Raw genomic sequence first — 24,504 nt, 5'->3', positions numbered from 1 at the left:
ATTTCTCTATGAACCAGGCTATAGCTCAATAAACAAGTTTTTTTCTCCCATCACTATAATCCTAACAACATCTATTGTTTCCAGTCAATTTTTAAGAAATAAAAACTGATCAGACATGAATACCAAATCCAAATTCAACGACAACATAATCGATACTCAATCTACAACAAGCTGTACAAGGGAGGAACAGTTGCACTAGCACTATGGGGGATAAAGAAGGGAGATGTGGGGCATGATGGGAACAGGGGTGGAGGGAGGACAACACTGGTAGTTCGTCCATTTATTGTCCAACTCATTGTCACTATGTGCCTCAAATATTACTTTGGAAGAATTGTAATTCACTTTGATCACAATAAAATTTTAAAAAAGAAACATATATAATTCAAACAAAAATTAAATTAAATATATATAACTGCCAAAAAAAGAATCCATTCTCAAAGACTATTTTAAAGTTTGTTTATGGAGGGGAGGATGAGATGGTGTGCAGGCCATACAAAACACCATCACTTGAGGATGTCTACCCTCTCTGTGCTAGGCTATATAAAAGATTTTATCTTAGCCACATTATATTTCTAGTTTTTAATTTTTATTTTAGGCACTGTGATTTATAGTATGTTAATAATAGGATTTTAAATGCATACAATGTAATGAACAACACATCTTTCACCATGTGACCTCTACCTCAAACAATTTTCCCATCCTCCATCATGGTAAGCTCAGTTTTACACCAGTGCTGAGTCTCCATTGCCTTTGGTCATTGGTTTCTTTATATCCCATATATGGAAGACATCATTCTGCATTTATCTTTCTTTTTTTTTCTGACTGACTTTGCTTAGAATGCTATACACCAGGTCCATCCACAAAGCAGAAAACTTCATGATGTGGAAAAAATAGCATGACCAAAAGTGATACTGCTTTTCAGTTTCCTAATAGTTGCTTCCTATCTTCCTTTCGTTTAATTAAGAATCCAACTAATTTTCAAGAAAGAAAGAGGAGAAAAAATGGTAATGCAAAAGGATAGTAACTTGAGATGAGATAATTTACCACACATAAATCTTAAGGGCCAATACAATTTTAAATATGTGACTCAACTATAACAATTTAATTTAAAATAATTAATTTGGTAGGCAAGATTTAGGAGCTGGGAGAGAACCTGGGGATACTGGGGTAGGATGCCTTTTAATGGGATTGGAATTGAAACATTTTAAGTTAAAAGGATTTTTGAATTCCTTTGATATATATATAGTGTAGGTTAAATACAAGGTAAATAACAGCATTCAAAAGTATAGAAGAAATTAAATCCATAGGGAAATTTAACCACACAATGAAAAATGATATATAGGGAAATAGACTATAAATTAAAGGGTAAGTAGAGAATATACAATGAACTGAATGAAGCCTAAAGGCATAGATCACAAATACCATAAAAAGAAGAAAATTCTTCACAGCCAACCCCAAACCGACCCAAGTTCAACTCACCCAGATTTAATCACCAGCATTCCATATGTTCCCCCAAGTCTGCCGGGATTAATTTCTGAATGCATAGCTAGAAGTAACCCCTGATCCCCTAGCATCCCATATGGTCCCCTAAGCCTGGAGCGATTTCTGAGCATATAGCCAGGTGTAACTCCTGAGTGTCACCGGATGTGACCCCAAAATCAAAAACTAAAAATTAAAAAGGATTAGTTCACTTTCTTCTTCTTCTTCTTCTTCTTATTATTATTATTATTTATGTACTTATTTTAAGTTTCATGCTCCTTATACTTGATTATTGATACAAATTAAAAAATGACTTGAAAGATTAGAATTCTACTTAAAATCATACATCTCAAGGAGATGTTTTCTGGAGGAAGTCATTAGAATGATTCAACAAAATAAGGCATGCCCTTTTGTTTCTTGGTATGCATTCTATATCTTTATATGAGATTAAAAATCTGAACCATATTCACAGGAAAAAAGCTAATGGTGGTTGCTGCACCAGGCAGAGTTCCACAAGTATTAGCCCAAGCTGTAGACAATTTCTTATAAGTTGAGATGAAGGAAACTACTTTGTAAGTAGCTGAACTAGAGGAATTCATGTATTTTCTAATGTCAAAAATCAAGTTACACTGACTATTTAGTTAGCATCATCATCATATTCTAAATAGGGTCCAAAGAGAGTCACCAAGAACAAGTTGTAAAATTTTTCCAAAACTCCATGGTAGTCTTAGAGTCCAAAAATTGTGAAAACAAGTCTAGACTCAAATTCAGATAGCGTTCAAAAATATAAATAGTAGGAGTTTTTCTCTAAATATATTTTTTAATTTTTGTACTCAAATATGTATATTTTATGCACATAAGAATAACAAAACCAGGATCTGCAGTAAGAACTAAGATGTGTTTAAATTATGCCACTACTTATTATAATGCATATTTAAATGTATAAAAGTACGCAGAATTTAAATCCAACAACAGTCCAAGGAGTGGATTATAGTTAGCATAATTTAAATGGCAATTAAAATTATTTAGCACATCCTAAGATGACTAATATAATCTTAACTATGTTTTTCCTAAACAATGAGAAAAAGTTCCTTATTACATCTGGAAAAGACTGATAAATGCAGCTTATAAATAGAAAAGAAATTGAATTAGTGCAGTAAATGTTGGGAGATAGTATAAAATAAAATGAGCAGCAGATACACTATAAAATAAAGTACACAAACATTAAATAGTCTTGTTACTTAAGTCAGATTTTAATTTATATATATATATATATATGTATTATTTTGAAACGGAAGATGCTTTGTAAGTGGTTATTTGAAAAATTATTGCTAAAACTAAAGTTGTCTTATATGGTCATATATTTTTAGTTATTAAGTCTACCTATTCCATCTGGCATAGTGTTGTAACCAGTATTTCAAAATTGAAATAATAAAATATTTCAAATATGCAAAGTGGAATATTGATTTCATAGATGCTTCGACTCTTATCTTGTGAATTTTGGAAGTTGAATAGTTTAATACTAAAAATGTTAGCCACGATCACAACTTCTATCCAAGTTTCAGAAAGAAAAAAAATATGAAATTCATAATAATTCTAATATTATTTACTTTTTTTGCAACACTAAAATAAAGAATTTATTTTCTACAGATTAACAGTTTAGATATTTCTGTTACATATACAAGTTATTAAATAATATGTTATATAAATTATATCCATATTTGACACACTTCACTTTGGAATTACATTACCTACAATATTAATCAGAGGAATCACTGATCATTATTTCACTTTGACATTGTTAGCTTTTTTGAGGGTCTGTTTTTATATTAGTAAGTTAGTGCCAACACGATATAAACAGAAGTGGTCATAAAATATAAAACAAAATTAAAAGCATAGGACATACCTACATTTATTCTTTTTCTAATATTTTAGCAGAAATAATGACCTGAAACATTTATTATAATATTGTAATATAAACCATATTATATCATATCACATATATTGTATGTTATATCATAATATATTGTTATATAGTGTATTTATATATTATTAATATGTATTATATATTTATGATATAATATTACATATTATAATATTAAGCATGCTTTGAAATCAAAAGCACACCTAATATTTGTGTCAATAAGGACATATCCATTGTTTTAAATAAGAATTCTTTCTTTCTCTTGTTACTTTTACCTCTTGGTTGAACAAAAGTTTCTTCTACATGTAATTCTACAATTACAACTGATCCTTCACAGCTTGTTACAAAAGAAAGAACTGAGAGCATTAGGCACCAGCTCTTGAGGCTTCTTCCAAGAAATTACACACTATTTGCACTCATATTTAACTGTGTAAGTCATGTCATAGAACCAAAACGAGCATCAGTAGCAGTGAAAATCATAATAACCTTGGTCCTGGAAGGAAATTAATTATAAATAAAAAGAAAGGACAATTATTAAGGACTACAGTTATCTATATGTGTGGGATAAGTTAGAAATTTAAGTAGAAAATTTTACTTTTTAAATAAGCCTTGTTACTTTTTGTTTCCTACTACATATATTAAATCTTATCTTAACTAAAAACAAGCAAACAAAATCTAACAGTAGTGATTATGATGATGAGAGGATATGGAATAAATTGAGTGCTTGCCACATAACAAGTACTGTATACTATTAATCCACACAATCACTATTTTACATCATAATTTCAGTAGCCATACTCAGATAAATGATCAATTTATGAGTAAAGTATTCACACACATGTTTAATGTATTTTATATCTTCAATTCAAAATCACTATTTAAAAGCAAACTGGAAAAATTTATTGTGTTTTGTATTTAAAATTTTGTCAAGAATGTGGTATATAAAACAGACCATGGCTTGAAGTGTCAGTGCTTCTGGGTTGAACATGATAGAAGCATATTTCAGAACACAATCAAGTATTTCTCTCTGCTACAAGACAGAACCTTCACAAATTTCAAGATTAACAAGTAAAAATGTAGTGTGGCTTTTTAAATTTTCCCATAGGAGAGACATTAACCTCTAAATATTTTACATATTTTCATTTTTATGTAGTTATATGCAGATTTAAATGTATATATACACACAGAGAGAAATTTAACTCATCTTAAAGTCCTAATGAAACAAAAAACAAAATACATAACAATTCAAGATAAATTAGAACCCAGATATGCCATAGTATATATTTCTATCATTGGTGAATTCTATTTTGAGCAACTACAAATCATTTTTTGTCTTTTCAGTCATTATTTCTATTTTTTAATTTTGCATTAATTTTCATTAAAATACATTTTATTTAGTTACTGTGAGGTTACAAAAATTATTCACAATTGGGTTTCAGTCATAAAATACTTCAACAGCGATCTCTTCATCATTGTCAATTGGTGAAGGGATTAGTGTTGAAACATTTATGTCTTAAGATAAACTATGTATTAGACATGTGAAAAGTCCTAGGTAAACACAGTTAAACATAAAATCTGTGGTAGATTCACAAGACAGAAAAGAAAATCAAAGAAAACTGCTAGAAAATAAAATCACCAAAGAAGTAAGATAAACCAAGATTGAAAGGTTTGAAAGAAGAAAAGATTGTAGTCAGAACAGTGTGTAATTATGTCTAAATTGCTTTAAATAAAATGTTAACTAATATTTACTTCGATGACAATGAATTAAATTCTGTGTTGAACTATATAAAATGACTGAACAGATAGAAAACAAATACTTGCCAATGGGGAAGTTTACTTTAGCTTTGATAATGCAGTAGATATAAAGATATACAAAAGTTACTCCTAAATTATAGCCAAAAGTGAATGAGAATAGTATTATTTTTGTCAAAGTAGATTTCTAACAATAAAATGGCCAAAGGAACATAAAACATGGTGTTTGGGACACTACATATAACAATACATAATTACTAATGCAAAAGTGAAATGTAACAAAAGTTTCAGAATTAAAAAATATATATTTTACTTCGTGACTATTTCCTTTAGGACATACACAGCAGTGCTCAGGTGTTACTTTTAGTTCTGTGCTCAGGAATTACTTTTGGCATTGCTCAGGGCACACTGTGATTCCTAGGATCAAACCTGGGTTGGCCTTGTGGAAGGCAATCACACTCTAGCCATACTTTGTGGGTTTTAATGGATCATTTATTATGCAGTAGACAGCTTGCCTTGCTTGTGGACAATATGAATTCATTCTCCATCATGCCTTATGAGTCCCAAAATTGCCAGATCCTTAAGCACAGAGCCAGGAACAAGCCCTAAGTAAGGCCAGATATACTCCCCAAAATGTTGGCAAGTAAAATATCATCCTCAGAGATAAAATTTAAATTATAGACCAAGATGTTATAAAAAAAAAAAGGACTCCTAATCGTTGTTTTCGACAACAAGGTGAAATGATAAAAGAAAGGCATCTCTTGCAACTCAGAAATAACAACGGAAGGAAGGAAGGAAGGTAGGAAGAAAGGGAGGAAGGAAAGGAGAGAGGGAGGAAGAGAGAGAGGAAGGAAGAGGGGTAGGAAGGGAGAGAGAAAGGGAGAGTGGGAGGGAGGGAGGGAGGAAGGAAAGAAGGGAGTGAGGAAGGGAGGGAGGGAGGGAGGGAGGAAGGAAGCGAGGGAGGGAGGAAAGGAAGGAAGGAAAGAAGGAAGAAATGAAATAAAGAAGGAAAAGAAGGAAGGAAAAGAAGGGAGGAAGTGAGGAAAAGAAGGGAAGAAGGGAGAAAGAAAAGAAAAGAAAAGAAAAAAGAGGAAGGATGAAAGGAAGGGAGGGAGGGAAAAAGGAAGGAAGAAAAGGAAAGGAGGGAGGGAGGAAGGAAAGGAGGGAGGAAGGAAAGGAGGGAGGAAGGATGAAAAAAGGAAGGAATGGAGGGAGGAACAAAGGAAAGGAAACAAATGGTGGAAGTAAGGAAGGAAGGGAGGAAGAGAGGGAGGGAGGAAGGAAGGGAAAAAGGAAGGAAGAAAAGAAGCGAGGAGGGAGGTATGAAATGAAGGAAGGAGGGAGAGAGCAAGGGAAAGAGAGGGAGGGAGCAAGGAATGAAGTAAGTGAAAAGGAGGGAGGAAGTGAAGGATGGAGGGGAAAAGGAAGAAAGGGAGAGAGGGAGGAAGGAAAGAAGAAAGAGAGGAGGGAGGGAGGGAAGAGAAAGTAATTAAGGGAGCGAGGGATGAAGGAAAGAAAGAAGTCAAAAAGGAGAAAGGAGGGAAGAAAGGAGGAATGGAGAAAGGAAGGAAGAAAGAAAGGGAAGAAGGGAGAAATGAAGGAAGAAAGGAAGGAAGGGATGGAGAGGTGGGAGGAAGGAAATGAGAGAGGAAAGTAGGAAGGGAAGGAGAGACGGAGGATAGAAGGGAGGGAGGAAGAGAGGAAGGTGGGGAAGTTGGGAAATTAGGAAGGGAGAAAGGAAGGGAGGAAGGAAGTAAGGAAGGGAGAAAGGGAGGGAAGCAGGGAGGGAAGAAGGAAGTAGAGAGGTAGGGACAAAATGATGGAGAGAGTGAGGGACAGAGAGAGGTAAAGAGGGAGGGAAGGAGGTAAGAAAGGATGAAGGAAGGTATTTTGTGTCAATAGTGCATCTACATTCTTTTCTGAAAAAATATTTTGTGGTCAATATGAAATATTGATTTAGCTTATATATAATTTAGTTTACAAAACAAATTTCAAATGGTATTATGCAACTTTATGGCTCCCAACTAGTGTTTCAAGATTAAATGCAGAGCATCATTATTTTTATTTTTATTTTTATTCTTTTTGGCTTTTTTGGGCCACACCCGGCGGTGCTCAGGAGTTACTCCTGGCTGTCTGCTCAGAAATAGCTCCAGGCAGGCCTGGGGGACCATATGGGACACCGGGATTCGAACCAACCACCTTTGGTCCTGGATGGGCTGTTGCAAGGCAAACACCGCTGTGCTATCTCTCCGGGCCCTATTTTTACATTTAGTCTTAGTAAATTAATTCTTGTTAAGAAATATAACAAGCAAATAATTGCAAACCCCTTGTTTGCTGTTGCATTGATCTAATTTTTGAGAAGTTATACATTAAAATAAATAAAAACAAATTTACAATCATTATTATTACTACAGAGAATCAAGCATTTGGATGTGATAAGCAGAGAACAGGTAATGAGCTTGTAAAGTGGTTATAACAGCAAGAACTTGATGCAAGTAGTTGAAAATATAAATTTATAATCAACAAATTCATGTGTATGCTACTATTACAATGAAATTGCATCTATGATTTATTTCCTCGCTTCAATAAATTTCCTTTAAGTTTTCAACAATAACAGGCAAGGTTGTTCACCATCCTATCCATGAAAAGCATAATAGGTGCATTCTTGCTTCTTTATTCCTGAATTTCTTCTTGTGTCCAGTAGCTGACTCCTGGAACACTCATGCTGTTTCTATGGTAATTGTAAGTCCTCAGTATGTTTTATTCCATTTACATGTCTTAAGTTTATGCCTTACAATGTTTGAGATGATTAGCTACCGAAGACATATTTAGAACGTATAAGTTATAAGCTTATTGAAATTAGTTGGAAACAGTGTTATTTAAAAATAAAGGGGCCAGAGCTATGGCATGGCAGTAAGGCGTTTGCCTTGCACATGGCTCACCTAGGATGAACCATGGATTGATACCCCAGCATCCCGTATGTTCCCCCAACTAAGGATAATTTCTGAGCATATAACCAGTAGTAATCCCTGAGTGTCACCAGGTGTGGTCCAAAATTTAAAAAAAAATGAAATTAAGAAAATAAAACTGTCCTTTTATTATTTATTAAAATAAACTGAAATTAAGATAAAACTATTTAGAAGTAGATTTCAGTGCACTCATATCACTAACAAGACGTGACCATACAAGGACTTAATTTAATTAACTGCAACCATTACCACAGTGTAAAAGTAACTCAGTATGATCCTATTTTGGATCTACAATAAGTAGTGCAAACTTTATCACTTCCTGGGCATACAAAGGCATCTTTAATTCTTTTTTTTTTTTTTTGGCATCTTTAATTCTATCTATCATAAGTCCTGGAATGAAATCATATGATAATCAACGTTGGCGGCTGCTTTGTCAACAGATGTCCCCATATAACAGAAGTTATTTTCATATATAACAATAAAATACAACTTCCACAAATCTGCTATATTGTGAGTATAACTAATCCTACCCTAATTAGCAGCACTGTCACCATACAATGTCAAAGGAACCTCATTTTTTCCCATTATATTTACGCTCCAAAGTAATCCAGATCCCAATAGCATCTGAGTTTCGATATTGCCATTACATCCACAGAACTTCTTTGCCTACATGTGTGTGGATCCCTTTTCCTTTAGCATGGCCTCCTCTTGGCCTTTAAGTTTAACAAGAATTGTTCTTACAGTAAGACCATGAGTGAAAGTAAAGCCACTAACCCTATAGGCTGTGATAAGGTTAATTATGGTAGATTAATACCTCCAGGCCCACATTACAAGCTTACTGATCATCACATAAGTGAATGAATCCACGAATAAATTTCTATTTGTACAGCTAATTTGCCTTTAACTTAATTCTGCACATAGTCTGCATTATCCTGTAGTATGTAAGTCCATCCACACTACTAAGCACTGTTGTGATAGAAAGACCTTTTTTCAGGGGGAGAAGATCACATTTTTTAATTTCAAATGTAGTGTCATTTGCTACACTATGGGGTTCCACCAGCAATCTGATTAGCAACTTCAGAAAGATGACTGAGTGGCTGCAAGACAATTCCAATGATCAAGGAGTGTGGCTGAGGTGTCCCGAAGTTTCAGACTCTTTAAATAGAAGAATAACCTGATTGATAGTGTATACTTGGTATCTGGAATGAATGCAAAGCACAAAAAATAGGATTAAATAAGAAAAATTTTTCTCAATAAGTTTGATTAATATTGATGCAAAAAATTTTAAAAAATCTTAGCAAACTATCAAGCAAAATATCAAAAAGAGATATACCATGATTGCATTGGATCATCCCATAGTTGTAAATATGCAAATATATCAATAGAATATTTTATATGCAAAAGGAAACAAAATTGCATGATTGTTGAAAGTGATGAAGACTACAGTTTTGGCAAAATTCAACGTTCATTTATGGTAAGAAACCATCAACATATAGTGGTAAAAGAGAGCAATTAAGAGAGTAATGGCCATGTACAGCAAACTCAATATCATACCTGATGATATCATAACAGAGTTTTTTTCTATGAGATCAGACACTAAATAAGAATGTCTATTTTCTCTGTTATCATTCACTATAGTTTAAAAACTCTCACCACAATTGGGTAAAAAAAAAATAAATCAAGGTCATTTAAATTGAAAGAAATTTAAACTATATTTTTTGAAAATTTGATAATATAGTTAGAAAGTCCTACATATAGTTTAACCCCCAAAATATATTTAGAAAAATAAAACACTACAGTAAAGTAGCAAGATAAAAAAAAAAAACACCAAAAACTCAGTTGCAATGCTATGTGCAATGAATTAGCTAAAAGAGAAATAAAGACAACTCCATTTAAAATAGTGTAAGAAATAATTAAAAGCTTGGAATGAATGTAACAAAGGCTGTGAAAGACATAGATGGAAATTTGTAAACCCATATTGAGCAAAGTAAAAGAAAAACAGAGGGGCCTGAGATAGCATGGAGATAAGGTGTTTACCTTGCATGCGGAAGGTCGGCGGTTTGAATCCCGACATCCCATATGGTCCCCTGAGCCTGCTAGGAGCCATATCTGAGTGTAGAGCCAGGAGTGACCCCTGAGCACTGCCGTGTGTGATCAAAAAACCAAAAAAAAGAAAAAAGAAAAAAGAAAAGAAAAAGAAAACAGAACTATCCTGTCTAAAGCATTAATCATTTTAAATGTGATATTCATCAAAACAACAATGGCATTCTTGAAGAACTTAGACTCTATATTACTGAAATTTGTACTTTATCATAAAACTTCTAGAATAGTCAAAGAATTGCAGAGGGAATAAAAAACAGGTAGCATTATATTTAATAATATTAGAATTATATTATAATGAGATATGAACAAACTCTCAGACCAATGGAAGTAAATCTCTGATAGTTCATAGATTAAATCCACATTTAATTGAGCAGATGTGATGAAGGAGCTGACTACATGAATTAAAAAATGTAATTTAGGGTCTGGAAAGGTGGCACAGGGCGTAAAGCATCTGCCACTGTGGTTCCATCTCCCAGCATCCCACATGGTTCCCCAAGACAGGGATGATTTCTGAGCATATAGCCATGAGTAACCCCTGAGCATCACTAGGTACGGCCAACACACACACACACACACACACACACACACACACACACACACACACACACACACACACACAAAAAAAAAAAAAAAAAAAGATGTAATTTCTTTTAATTGAGTTGGGTCAAGAAGACTGGATAGCCAAATGCAAAATATAAAACTCAAGATTTTATATTTTTATATTTTTATTAATTCATTTTCTCATTCCATACACATAATGGAATCAAGCTATTGAAGACACCCCTCGGGTATATACCCCAAAAATAGACAGAACTTTCCTGAATATAGACCTAAGAGGTATTGGCAATGACTTGATTCCATTGGCAAAGAAAACAAAAATATATTTTATAAATAACAATAATTTTCATAATGAACAACAATTTTACTATTAGAATTGTATTTAGTTACCGTATTTTCCGGCGTATAAGACTACTTTTGAAACAAAAAAAAAGTCAACCAAAATCGGGGGTCGTCTTATACGCTGAGTATATCCCGAAAAATGTTTCAATATGCTGCTAAACTAAAATTGTCTGAATATTGCCACAAAACGAATTTTCCAACTCGATCCTGCACCAATCCCTGCCAGGCTACTCGGACGGAACAGCCTCTCTAACTCAGCCAATCCAAGCAGGCTTTTGATGCATGCAAATTAGACAATGTTCTGGACCCGAATGGACACTGTCAAAAGCCTGCTCAGATGGGCCAGAGTCAGAGAGGAAGTCTATGACAGTAGAACCTTTGAACCTTTGCTTGTTGTGATTGGCTCACTGTGGTACATACAGTTGCAGCACAGGAACGTTCTGTCTGGTACAGCGAATATTAGGCCTAAACCTATGTTTTAACTGCAAAATTAGGGGGTCATCTTATACGCCAGTCGTCTTATATGCTGGCAAATACGCTAAATGTAAGGCAGCATAATTTTAACGTATTTGGGAAAATGTCATCTAATAATAAGTATGAAGTTTATTTTTAAACTTCAATATTTCAATAAGTATTTTATGTATTGTTTCACTATCAAATGTGCATGGCAACATAATGAACCATGATCCTACCAAAGTTATAAATAACATATTCCTCCACAATATTTCAAATTATAATATAAATTTTTTCTGTTACCTCTTTCCAAACAATTTTTTTGCTTTAGTTCATCTTTCCTTATTTCAGCTTACACAACAGTTAACAAGTACTGTTTCTCTAATAGATCCTATTGATCTGTTATGTAAAAATGCTTTGATTAAAAGCAACATACTATCTAGTAGAATTTCAGCCTTTTTTTTTTCAAGCTTTTTAACCAGAGTAGAACCAACTAGATGCACCTCAAATTCAACAGTATTTTTTAGATTATTTGAAAATAGTATCTTTACTCATGTTTAAAAAATAAGTCAGAAGGAAAAAGAAAAATTTAGGTGATGTGACTCATTTATGGTATATAGAGAAATACACAAGAAAAGATATTTTCTTTTTTATTAATTATTATCTTTATTTAGACACCTTGATTACAAACATGATTGTAATTGGGTTTCAGTCATGTAAAGAACACCCCTTTCACCAGTGCAACATTCCCATCACCACTGTCCCAAATCTTCCTCCTCCCACCCCACCCCCGCCTGTACTCCAGACAGGCTTTCTACTTCCCTCATTCATTCACATTCTTAGGATAGTTCACAATGTAGTTATTCCTCTAACTACACTCAGCACTCTTTCTGGTGAGCTTCATGAAGTGAGCTGTACCTTCCAGCCCTCCTCTCTTTTGTCTCTGAAAATTATTGCAAGAATGTCTTTCATTTTTCTTAAAACCCATAGATGAGTGAGACTATTCTGAGTCTATCTCTCTCCCTCTTACTTATTTCACTCAGCATAAAAGATTCCATCTGCATCCATGTATAGGAAAATTTCATGACTTCATCTCTCCTGATGGCTGCATAATATTTCATTGTGTATATGAACCACAGTTTCTTTAGCCTGATATTCATCTGTTGAAGGGGATCTTGGTTGTTTCCGGAGTCTTGCTATGGTAAATAGTGCTGCAATGAATATAGGTGTAAGGAAGGGAATTTTGTATTTTATTTTTGTGTTCCTAGGGTATATTTGTAGGAATGGAATAGCTGGGTCGAATGGAAGCTCAATTTCCAGTTTTTGGAGGAATCTCCATATCAATTTCCATAAAGGTTGGACTAGGCAGCATTCTCAACAGCTGTAGATAAGAGTTCCTTTTTCACCACATCCCTGCCAGCATTGCTTGTTCTCTTTGTGATGTGTGCCAATCTTGTGGTGTGAGGTGGTACCTCATAGTTGTTTTGATTTGCATCTTCCTGATCATTAGTGATGTGGAACATTTTTTCATGTGCCTTTTTGCCATTTGTATTTTTTTTTTTTTGTAAATTGTCTGACCATTTCTTCTCCCCACTTTTTGATGGGATTAGATGTTTTTTTTTGTTTTTTTGTTTTTTTGGTTTTTTTTTTTTTTGGTAAAGTTCTGTCAGAGCCTGGGACAAGACATTTTCAACTAATAACAAAACCTTGGCCCTGGATTATAGAACTGGTTTTTAGCAAATCAGAAGATAAGTGGGTGGGCAGAAATGAAGTAAACTCTGAGCAACTTAAGGTTATAAGTATAACCTTATATGACCTTATAGTATGATCTTATCTTGAAATCTATATACTCTCTATGTAACCATATATCAAAAATCATAAACATTAAACCCACTGTAAGTACAAGCATTAATTTGCAATACTTAAATTTAAAAACAGTTAATTTTAAATCTTTCTGTTTGATTAGAATTTTTACAAATATAGTTAAGTATTAAGTACATATTATATGGTTTGACAGAAGTACACTTATTTTGCAGAGGAGTGATAATAACATTTTATGATAAAATATTTCTAATTTTAAGAGAAAATTTCACATAATGTTATTACAAGCATAATATACAATTTCATTTGATACATTGATATGCTAACTCTAAATTTATAGCCATAAAGATTAACATGAGAAGAGTAACATGGCCCCTGCGCAAGGATGACACGCAAATTCATGAAGTGTTCCATATTAAAAAAAAAAAAAGAAGCATCCAGCAACCACTTTGGAGAATGACTCTGTTTATTGTCACTGGAAAATATATATTTATATTAGGGGATAATAAAGTGAAGAGTAAGGTGTGGATTCTTTATGAGCCAATTGGATAGGATGTGAGGAAATTACAACAGGGTGTTTTGCATCTCTGTTTAGGGAAGAAGAGATAAGGGGATTAGGGAAAGTAGGGTGTGTGCTTTGGATGTTAAAACTGGGTATGTGCTTAAAGTAAATTTTCCCCTTTTCTGTTTGTTAAACAAGAATTGAGATGGTTTGTTAACCACACAAATATTAGAGAAGAGCTAAATAAGCTGTGCTAGATTGTCTTCCACTATAAGAAGAAACCCACTTCAGAACTTCTAAAAGTGGCTATTATTTTGCACAGGCATGGTAAAAGCTGGGAAATAAAATAAAAAATAATTAACAGCAAGTGGTGTGGTGAGGACAAATTAAGCCAGTTACTGATGTTTCTAATTCCTAGGAATCACTGCTAGTGAAAATAAACTGGGCTGTAAAAGCATCTTAGGTTAGATTGTGTACACATATTCTCAAAATAATCAGATATTTTTCATATCTTTCTCTTGTACATATCAAATTTTTTCATAGAATTGAGCATAAACATTAGAACTCTTTTGCATATATACTTAATTTGGAAATAAGTTCCTAACCATTCTTACACTGAACACTATCATAAAATCTATAGCATCTAAGTTCCTTTTCCAAAGACGTTTCTAAACAAAAACATTAGAACATTTCTGCAGATATACATAGTTTGAAAATAAGTTTGCTGAAACATTTTCATAATGGGCATAATGTAATAGAAGTTTATAGTATCCAAGCTCCTTTTCCATTGACTTCTGTGGACAGAACATTAGAAGAAAATTTGCAGACATAATTTTAGAATAAATTGCTAGATAATATACACAGCAAGCATCATAACAACTGGGAAACATTCACTAGGATAGCCAAGACCCATTAAAAATCTAACAACAGCATGCATTTCCCCAGAAATGTGTATAAGCAGAGCCCCAGGCTCCAAAATTAGGATCTGTTGAGATGTGAGTCTGGAAGCAAACACTGAGGCAGAAAATAATCCACACAGTAAAAGGATGTAAAAAAAAAAAATAGGTTCAGAAACTACAACACTCAATCCAGGAGCGTTCTGCTCCTAAAATGAAAAGCAGCTTAGTGGAGGAAGACCAAAGAAAGATCCTTTTCCTTTTTGAAATCCAGGGTTTTATTCTCAAGAACTGAAACACACCCTAGAATGGAGAAGGAATCCAAGCAGGGAGGCATCCAGTAATCCCATCAGCAGATCACACCCTAGGGTGGAATATAAATTCTAAATAGAGTAGGACCAGTAATCCAATACTGTGAAAAGTACTATTAAAGCCCTAGATTTGGACACAAAATAATCTGTTTGTAATGGGCATAGAACAAAACAGTAGCGATTAACATGTATACAGGTAGAACGCACAGTTTAACCAACAATATAGTGATCGATGCAAATAGGATCAAGGGAGAAACCAGGCAGAACATTAATTTTTTGAAAATGACCCAGGTGCAGGATCTCAGTTCTCCTCATTTGGCTGGGGTTAGTTTCTTCATTTCTACTTTTTTTTTTTTTTTTTTTTGATAGGCTGCAAATGTTACTGTGACGGAAAGGCCTGGGTCAAAATCTGTTTGGGAAACCCGCTCATCTCCCTGCTTTTGATCTACCTCCAATGGGGAATCTCTTTGGCTTTTATCCCGTGACCTTGATAAGCTGTTGCAGGTTGGGGGGGGGTTACAAAAAGTGCCTTCAGTAGAAGAAAGGTGGTGGTCGTCAGTGTTTGGGATGCTGCCAAGTCTTCAACTCTCCATCTTTTGATTCTGTGTTGCTTGAGGGGGCATCTGCCACCACAGGTGGAGGGATAGCTTAGTGAAGCCAGGGGGATGAATTACAGAACCTATTTTGATTGAGGGCATAATAACTACTTTTCACTAGCATTCCTCCAGATTCAAATACAGTAGCAACTTTTCCTTCTCTCCTTTCATGATATCAAATTCCACAGTATCCCCATATCCAACCCTACACAGAAGTGTCCAGGGGTTGTTTCTCTTAATAGCTGTTAAGTAAATAAAAACATCTTCTTTGGTGTCATTTATATTAATAAATATGTAACCTTTCCAGACTTTGAACTGTTTGACAGTACAGTGCCTAAGACTGGGATTTCCAGCACTGGCTTGTCCACTTGTCTCATGGTTTGGCACAGAGATATTTTTGGTTAAACCATTTCAGATTCTGAGTCTGCAGAGGTAGTAACCAGCTCATAATTCTTGGGGGATGATGTCTCTCTGGTTTAGTGCCAATAGTGAATGATAAATTATCAGCCACAGGAAGGTTTTTATTGAGAACACATCACCACAGGGAAGGAACCCTTCACCTCTTGAGGTATGTGTGCAGGAGAATCTCTAGGGAGCCTGGCATGTATAGTCCACAGAAAGAAATGTAGGTAGAGAAACCAGAGCAACCTGAAGCCATTCAGAATGAGGGCCATGTGTACTGATGTTTTAGTGAAAGGCACGGCACATTCAATCCAGTTTGAGAGTGCTAGCATGGTGATTATCCACAAGATGGTCACGTCACTCCCTCATTGGGGTCTTCTTAGGTCTCTAGATCCCTATTTGGGCACCAGTTGTAAATGAAGCTGGTAAGGATAAATCCCAAGATGCAGAAGTCACTGGTGAGATCAGAGTCTCTGGATGTAGAAGTCACTGGTGAGGTCGGATCTCACGAAGAAGCATTCACCAGCCACTGTGGAAAAGTAATTCTGTTTATTGTAGGTGGGAAATGGATAGTTATAAGGTGGAGAGTAAGGTGTGGAGTCTGTGTCAGCCAACAGGGTAGGATGTGAGACGGAATTACAACTAGGTTTGTGATTCTGTTTCAGAGAAGATAAACACCTCTGGGTGTTAAAAATTGGGTGTGTGCTTAAGGTGATTAGCTATAAACATCTAGCAAGTAATTTACTCAAACATTAGATTTTGAATTATAATCAATTCTGGAAAAGTGGAACAATATTTATGGTATACATTTGGTCCATTTGAAACAACAAAATAACCTGCTCTTTGTGTATTTCTTTAGTTTACCTTATTTCCCCTCAACTTATTTCTCTTTTAAAAATATATTTTAAAGAGGGTGAAATGATAATACAGTAGGTAGGGTGCTTGCCTTGCACGTGACTGACTTGGTTTTGAGCCACAGCATTCTGAGCATTCTGAATGACCCCTTCTTATGCCAAGACATGAGTAAACCCTAAGCACAGCTATGTATATGTGTGTGTATGTGTGTGTGTCCCAAATACACAAACAAATTTATTATCAAAAAAACATGACAATATATGTTTTGGGAATATATGTTAAGGCACTATATATTATCCTTTCATGTATAAAAATTATCTCTCATAAAAATCTGCTGTTGATGTAATTTTACTAAAAAGATGCTGATCTTTCACATTTTTTCTCATTGCTTTCCCCTGTTAAAAACTCCATTAGGCAAATTAAAAATCCAACATATTCACTTTGTTTGGAAAGTCCCCAAACTAAGAATAAATGGCAAAATGCTAAATACAAGCAGTGTTAGGAGTGCCAAAGAAAGGCATGATCAGTGTGTTTCTAACATTTACTAGATCAGGATAAATGCAGAGAAGGTCTGCTAAGCCAGAATTTTGTGAGTAATGAGGTATAAGAGGAATGGTCTGTTATAGAATTAGACAGGGTAATTATTCATATCTTCCAATAAATGTTTTCCAGGAACTAACCAACTTAACTAGAGGGTAGTATGTCTCCAAACAGGACAATATATTGAACATTTTTTATTTGATTATTTTTTTACCACACCCAGATGTGTTTTGGGCTCACTTCTGGCTCTGCAATCAAGCTTCATTCCTGGCAGTGTTCAGGAGACAATATGCAGTGATGGATTTAAGCCAAAGTCATCTATATACAAGGCAAGTGCCCTAACCACTGTAAATCACTACCAAACTCTAGTATTTATTATTTCTAATTTGCTTAAATATTTTAAGTTTGCTATTATAATTACCAAAATCTTGGCCAGACATAGCTAATAGGAATTAAGAAATCATTGGTTTTGAACATATGTAATTTTTAATCTATGTTCAACAATCCATAGTAGACGATCAAGGATTAATTGATTTGATTGTAAACTAGAAAAATAAATCAATCAGCCATCTATAATAGTCAGATCAACATAAATCTAACCTGAAAAACACTTTATCAACCAAAGTAATTATCTGCCACTCTTAATTTGGATTCAGGGACTTTAATATAATGAAATCCTGAAGAGTATACTTTTACTTGTACAAGAGATTTATTGATTTGTTTGTAAGATTCTTTATATAGAGTCAAGTTAATTGTATTTTTCCAAAAAGAACAAAGAAAAGAAAGTAAAGGCAATAAAGAAATACCAATGTCTGATACCTACAATCAATTGATTTTGTGCATTTACACTTAGAAAATCATTATAGATTAGTGATCTAAGAACTTCTATTATTTGATATGAAGAACAACTGTTTCAACTACTTAACCCTGTGTATGCATCAGAGATTAGGGTAGAATGCAGATGAAAAAAGATAGAAAACTATGTTATAGTTACTTAACTTTGTCTAATAACAAGTTATAGAGTGACAGTAAAAATTTTCCCATTCATATGCTTATAAGTGAAACAGTTATATGAAATATATAATATATATTAATATGAATATACATTTATATTAATATGCATTTACATAAATACATATATTTGGGATGTCTGGGTCTCTATCCTGCTCAGATCTTACTCCTGGCTCAGCATTTAGGGATTATTTGTGGCAAAGCTTAAGAGACCATATTTGGTACTAGTAAGTACTGTATCATATTTCTCATTTTGAAATTCAAATTCTTAACCTATTAGTGATGATTGTGGTTGCTTCATATGATTTCAAACTGAATTTTTCAATTTATCAATATTCATTGATCATATTCACAGGATAATTTCTTAAACTGATACATAATGGGTTTGAAGAAATTATTTTCTCTTACTTTTTTTCCTCCTGTGTATTATAGGACTTTTAGCAGCAGTAACAGTAATTTTCTGATTTAATCAGCTTACTGAGTTTTGTTGAGTCTTCTATAAAGATTTAATATCAATAATTATGTCACTATGTCCTGGTCATGTCAAGTTATGTCACCACGTATATCACTACTATCTATTCCTGCTCATTTGAGCAGTATTTTGGTAAAATGCCACCAAATCAAGCGAAAGTGAAAACTCTCAGCTCTTCCTTGGCAAATATGGAGTATATTTGTCCTAAGTTAAAACCAAATAAAGTCAGTGCCTTCTATTTATAATTTGCTTCCTAATGTATGGGAATCCTAAAAATTTTACAGTCAAGGCAATGGTAATAAAACCCATCTAAGCAATATCCTTTGCATCATGATCACTTTGGTTACTTTGGCTACTGTTTTCAGTTCAGAGAATAACAGGTACTAAACTGAAGTCAATACTATTTTGAGAGGGGGAGCATACCTGGAAATGCTCAGGAGTCACTTCCGAATTTTCCATCGGAATAACTCTTTGCAGTGCTTGGGGATGCTAATATAGGGGTACTGAGAACTGAACCTGGATTGGGTTGCATGTAAGGCAAATACCCTATTCACTGTAATATCTCTCTAATGCAGGTGTCAGAAACCTGTGGCTCTATTGAAGTTTTGCTGAGGCTCTGACAGTGGGACCAATGGTGGGGAGTGCGGGGTGGGGAGTGGTATCAAACATTGATCATACTTCACAGATGATAGTTCACAAACGTGTGTGAAAATGACGGTAACTTCTTACAGCCCTGATGTGCAAGGCTGAGGTTCAGGAGCAAAAATCTCATTAAACAGGTAATTACCTATTTTAATCAGCTATTAATTTGCACAAATATATTTTACATTGTTAAGCGAAAAAGTTCCTTTTTTCTTCAGATCAACAGCTAACTGCAAGATCCTACATATAGCGTTAAGATAAGAAACAATATACGCATTACTATATTTGTTTTAAATATCATAATGTGTGTGTGGCTCTCAGGTTCTTTTTTCCCCTTCGCAAACAAGCCCAAGTGGTTCTTTATGTCTTAAAATTTACAGACCCCTGCACCTAACTCAACCATACGTTTAGCTTTGGATCTTAAATTGCTGGAACATGCTAAGCACTAAGATATATTTGAGCAGCTAAGTGAAATCTTCAGAATTATGAGGAAAAAATGGATACTAAACTAGTCAAATAAAATATTTCTTTAAGTTTCAAAATTTTCAAAAGATGCACATATTATAAAATATACACACCATCTATAAAATATGATCATACAATCATGCATCTTTTCCCTGAATTCAGAACAAGAGAGAGGTGGGGAAAGAGAAGGAAAGAAGGAGTGAGGAAGTAGAGAGTTTGCCTTGCATGCAGCCAACCTAGGACTGACCCAAGTTTGATCCCTTGGATCCCATATAGTCCCCCGAGCCTGATAGGAGCAATTTCTGAGTGCAGAGCCAAGAGTACCCTCTGAGCTCTCTGGTTGTGGCTCACAAAAACCAAAACAAAATACCAAAAAAGAAAGAGAGAGAGCTCGAGATAAGGAAATCATTGTATCTTCCCATTTGTAACTGCTAAACACTTTCATACATGTCTATCTCTCACCTGAAGAAGACTTTGCCTAAAAATGTTCTATTCAGTAAGTCATATAGAAGAACACATAGGTAAAACACTCCATGACATTAAGACTAAAGGACTCTTAAAGGAAGAGACGTCATTGTCCAAACAAGTGGAAGCAGAAATATACAAATGGGACTATAATAAGATGAGAACCTTCTGCAGAAATATACAAATGAGACTATAATAAGATGAGAACCTTCTGCACTTCAAAGTAAATAGTGACTAAGACATAAAGGCCCCCCCCACAAAACGGGGGACACAATTTATGCAATATTTATCTGATAAGGGGCTAATACCCAAGATATACAAAGTACTGACATAACTTAACGAGAAAAAACACATGAAAAATGCTCCACATCACTAATCATCAGGAAGATGCAAATAAAAACAATAATGAGGTGCCATCTCACACCACAGAAACTGGCACACTTATCCTGCTTCTGTATCTCTTGTTCTTTACTACCTAGCTTGATATGAAATCCAAAACAAACCAAAACCCAAAAACATGTTATTAACATTTTAATAATTTAGCGAGGAAATGATAATTTCGTGCTCCCACAATACCTTCTGAGTTTAATTTTATGCTAAGTAATACATCTAAATAAAAATGGAAATATTTGGGAATCAAGAATGACCAAGGCTGGGGAAGAATAATTTACTGGTAATCCTGTACTTCTCTCAAAGGAAAATTTAAAATAAAAGTCTACTATACATTGGATATGAGCTGGTCTCAAAATTTTAACAGTAAAAATTTATAGGTTCAACAGTTCTTACCAAGACTTTATAAATAAAATATATGTTTTGATTCATTCATTTAGTAGCTAAGTGGCTATAAGCAAAGGACTTTATCTTTCAAGTCATTGTTTATTCATTTGTAAAATGAGGAAATGAGGATAATTATAGTGGTTGTATGACAAATTATGTAGGTAGTTATATATAAAATGCTTATGAAGTTTTTTGAGATATTATATTTTTATATATTAGCTATTAGAGAAATATTTGACTATATATTATTACTTTAAAGAATTCCTTACCCATATTATTCAGAAAAGTTCCAAATAAATAAGATATTGTCTAAGTTTACATTTTTATTTTTCATTACAACACCCTCACTTCTCTAATGATTTTTGATTTATTTCTTTTTTGGGAGGGGCACACCCTTTTGATGCTCAGGGTTTACTCCTGGCTAGGCGCTCAGAAATTGCCCCTGGCTTGGGGGGACCATATGGGACGCCAGGAGATCGAACCGCTGTCCTTCCTTGGCTAGCGCTTGCAAAGCAGACACCTTATCTCTAGCGCCACCTCACCAGCGCCTTTTGATTTATTTCTATAAATATAGAGATGCCTCATCATCTTCTAACACTGAATTTATATATTCTTCATTTTTTAACTTTGTATAATGCTTTATTCAAGGTAAACTTGAGTATAATTTATTTTTTCTTAAGTTTTATTTTATCTTTAATTTTTTTTGAACTTCTTAAAATTGACTGAGGTACTTTAGTTCACAATGTTTAGTTTTTGTTTTAGTTTAGTTTTTGACTTCATTTTCTTTAGGGAAGGACACTATGGTTGTGCTCAGAATTTATTCCTGGCTCTGCATTCAGGAATCACTCTTGCCAGACATGGGACCATAAGGGAGGCCCGAGATTGAACTGGAGTTCGCTTCATGCAAGGCAAGTGCCTTACTCACTGTACTATGGATCCAGCCTAGTTCAAAATATTATTAAGGACAGTTTTCTGTGTGCATAGTTTCACCAGTGAGCCCCTTACCAATATACTCACCTCAGAATGCTAATACGCCTCCCTTTCAACTCTCCCCCACCCCAAAACACACACATATAATAATTCAATGTGTGGATCAGTTTTTCTCATTGTGTTGCTTTGTTTGTTAATATCTTCCTGTGATTCTTTAACTATCGCATATAACCAAGATAATTCTATATCTTTCCTCTTCCTTCAGACTAACTTCACTCAGTATAATATTCTCTAGTTTCATCTTTACATCTTCTTATACATTCCCATCGTACTCATTCTTAAGTATAGGTAAAAGTTTGTATAATCCCTATGCTAGACTCAACCATGGAAGTCTCAAAAAACAACACAGCATTCCCAATTTTTCTTCTAAAGACATTGTCCCTAAATCTTCTGGCCTTGTTTTGGTGTACCATGAAGTTATTCTACCTGATTCCTCTTGTTGAACTTAAGGAATGCAGTGCATAAAATTAGATTCCAAGTTTCTCTTTAAAAAAATTAAATTGAGTATCTTATTAAATTAAGGGTTGATACAGGTTATTATCAAAGTTCTAATATCCTCAACCTCATTATAAAATAATCACAAATATAATAAGCTAATGTAGACTTTTGTGACTAAGAAACACAAACAGCATGATGTTAATTCATTACATTTAAATTTTATACATTACTTGAAAAAACTTTATGAGCAGACTATACTTAAGTCCAATTATTTTATCAAAATTATGTTGAGAGTTGAGAGTTATTAATAATAACTATCTTACATTTGTAGTATGATGAATTTTCTAAGAAAGACCTTATAAGTCAATTAAATAACTTTATACAAGTAAACATTGGAGTATAATGATGCTTAGAGATTGCTCCATTGATTGGAATATTCCAGAGCAAGAAAGATAAAGTTATCTAATTTCAAATCCAGAGTACTTTCTAATAATAGATTTGCTTCTACCAGATTGTGCTCTCTAGAATAGCTGAGCAATAGACAAAAAGTTCTATTTATTGTCAGTTTTATAATTCTTTGATTTCTCCCTTATTCTCTACTACATAGACATGTAATATATATATATATATATATAGTATATAAATTATATATAAACATATAGGCTAAAGACTATGCCCTATTCCTGAAAATTTATATATTGAAAACAAAACTTGTATATTCATATGGAAATTGAGTTTTTAAGAGAGAATTGTCATGGAGGTGACAAGATAATTCTATCTCAATGCAGAGTGATATCTGGATGTTGTTTGTGACTCAGGAGCACTTTCTGACTTATTCAAGGTCTGAAAGCTTGATAACTGCCAGAAAAATAGGAACTATAGGTTGAACCAAGGTCAGCTGTATGCCAGGCAATTGTTTTCCCCACTACCGTATTGCTTGAACACTCAAAAATTAAATTATAATTTAATTGGAATCATCTTCTCCTCACTCTCCCCTACTCTTCCCCCTCTCTCTTTTTTCTTTGTCTCTTTCTCTTTCTCTCTCTCCCTCAAAGAAAAAAAGACAATAATTTTAAAACTAGAACTATTAGCTAAGTAAAACTATAGGAATTTACTTCTCACAGATCTAAAGGAGAGAATCTCAAGAAAAATTCAAATTCTCTCCTCTAAATTTTGTTGTAGTGTTCACCATCCCCTCACCTCCACTATGACAAAATTTGGAACAAAGTGATATTATATTTTCTTTTATTTTCTTTTACTTTTGGGACACATCTGGAAATGCTCAGGGGTTACTCCTGACTCAGTAATTATGCTCAGAAATTACTCCCGCAGGCTCAGTAAACCCTATAGAATGCCAGGGATAGAACCCAGGCCAGCCACATGCAAAGGAAATGCCCTCCTTGTTGTGCTATTACCTGGCCCTGACCTCCCAAAGTGGTATCCTTCTGAACTTTATTTCTTTATGAAGCCAGTGATATTCCTCATCTTACCTTTATTGAAATATTATTAATGATAGGGTGGTGCATTTCAGTGACATATATATCACCAATGTCCACATTGCTTTTCCAGTGTCTCAAAGGCCTTTCTCGTGTCACAACCTCAATTAGTTAAGCACAGTTCTCCAGTTCTGAGGCCATTAGCTGTTGATCTCTGTACCCTCCTGTGAGAGATAATTCATATCTCTGTCTCTCTGTATCTGTCCCTCTCTTTCTGACTGCCTTCAGTCATCATGAAACCTTCT

At 34.2% G+C, this 24,504-nt stretch overlaps 1 non-coding gene and 1 pseudogene across 1 annotated transcript; one reads left to right on the top strand and one right to left on the bottom strand.

Moving 5' to 3' along the window:
* Positions 1 to 8,401: 8,401 nt before the first annotated feature.
* Positions 8,402 to 24,504, bottom strand: part of LOC126020843 (pyruvate dehydrogenase E1 component subunit alpha, somatic form, mitochondrial-like) — a 73,570-nt pseudogene continuing 57,467 nt past the window's right edge.
* LOC126020990 (U6 spliceosomal RNA) lies at positions 13,719 to 13,821 on the top strand. The gene has a single exon (XR_007499623.1). It is a non-coding gene; the product is annotated as a U6 spliceosomal RNA (small nuclear RNA).

This window comes from Suncus etruscus, chromosome 10 (genome assembly GCF_024139225.1).
Source record: "Suncus etruscus isolate mSunEtr1 chromosome 10, mSunEtr1.pri.cur, whole genome shotgun sequence".
Lineage (NCBI taxonomy): Eukaryota > Metazoa > Chordata > Mammalia > Eulipotyphla > Soricidae > Suncus > Suncus etruscus.
This window is presented reverse-complemented; position numbering and strand designations above follow the sequence as displayed.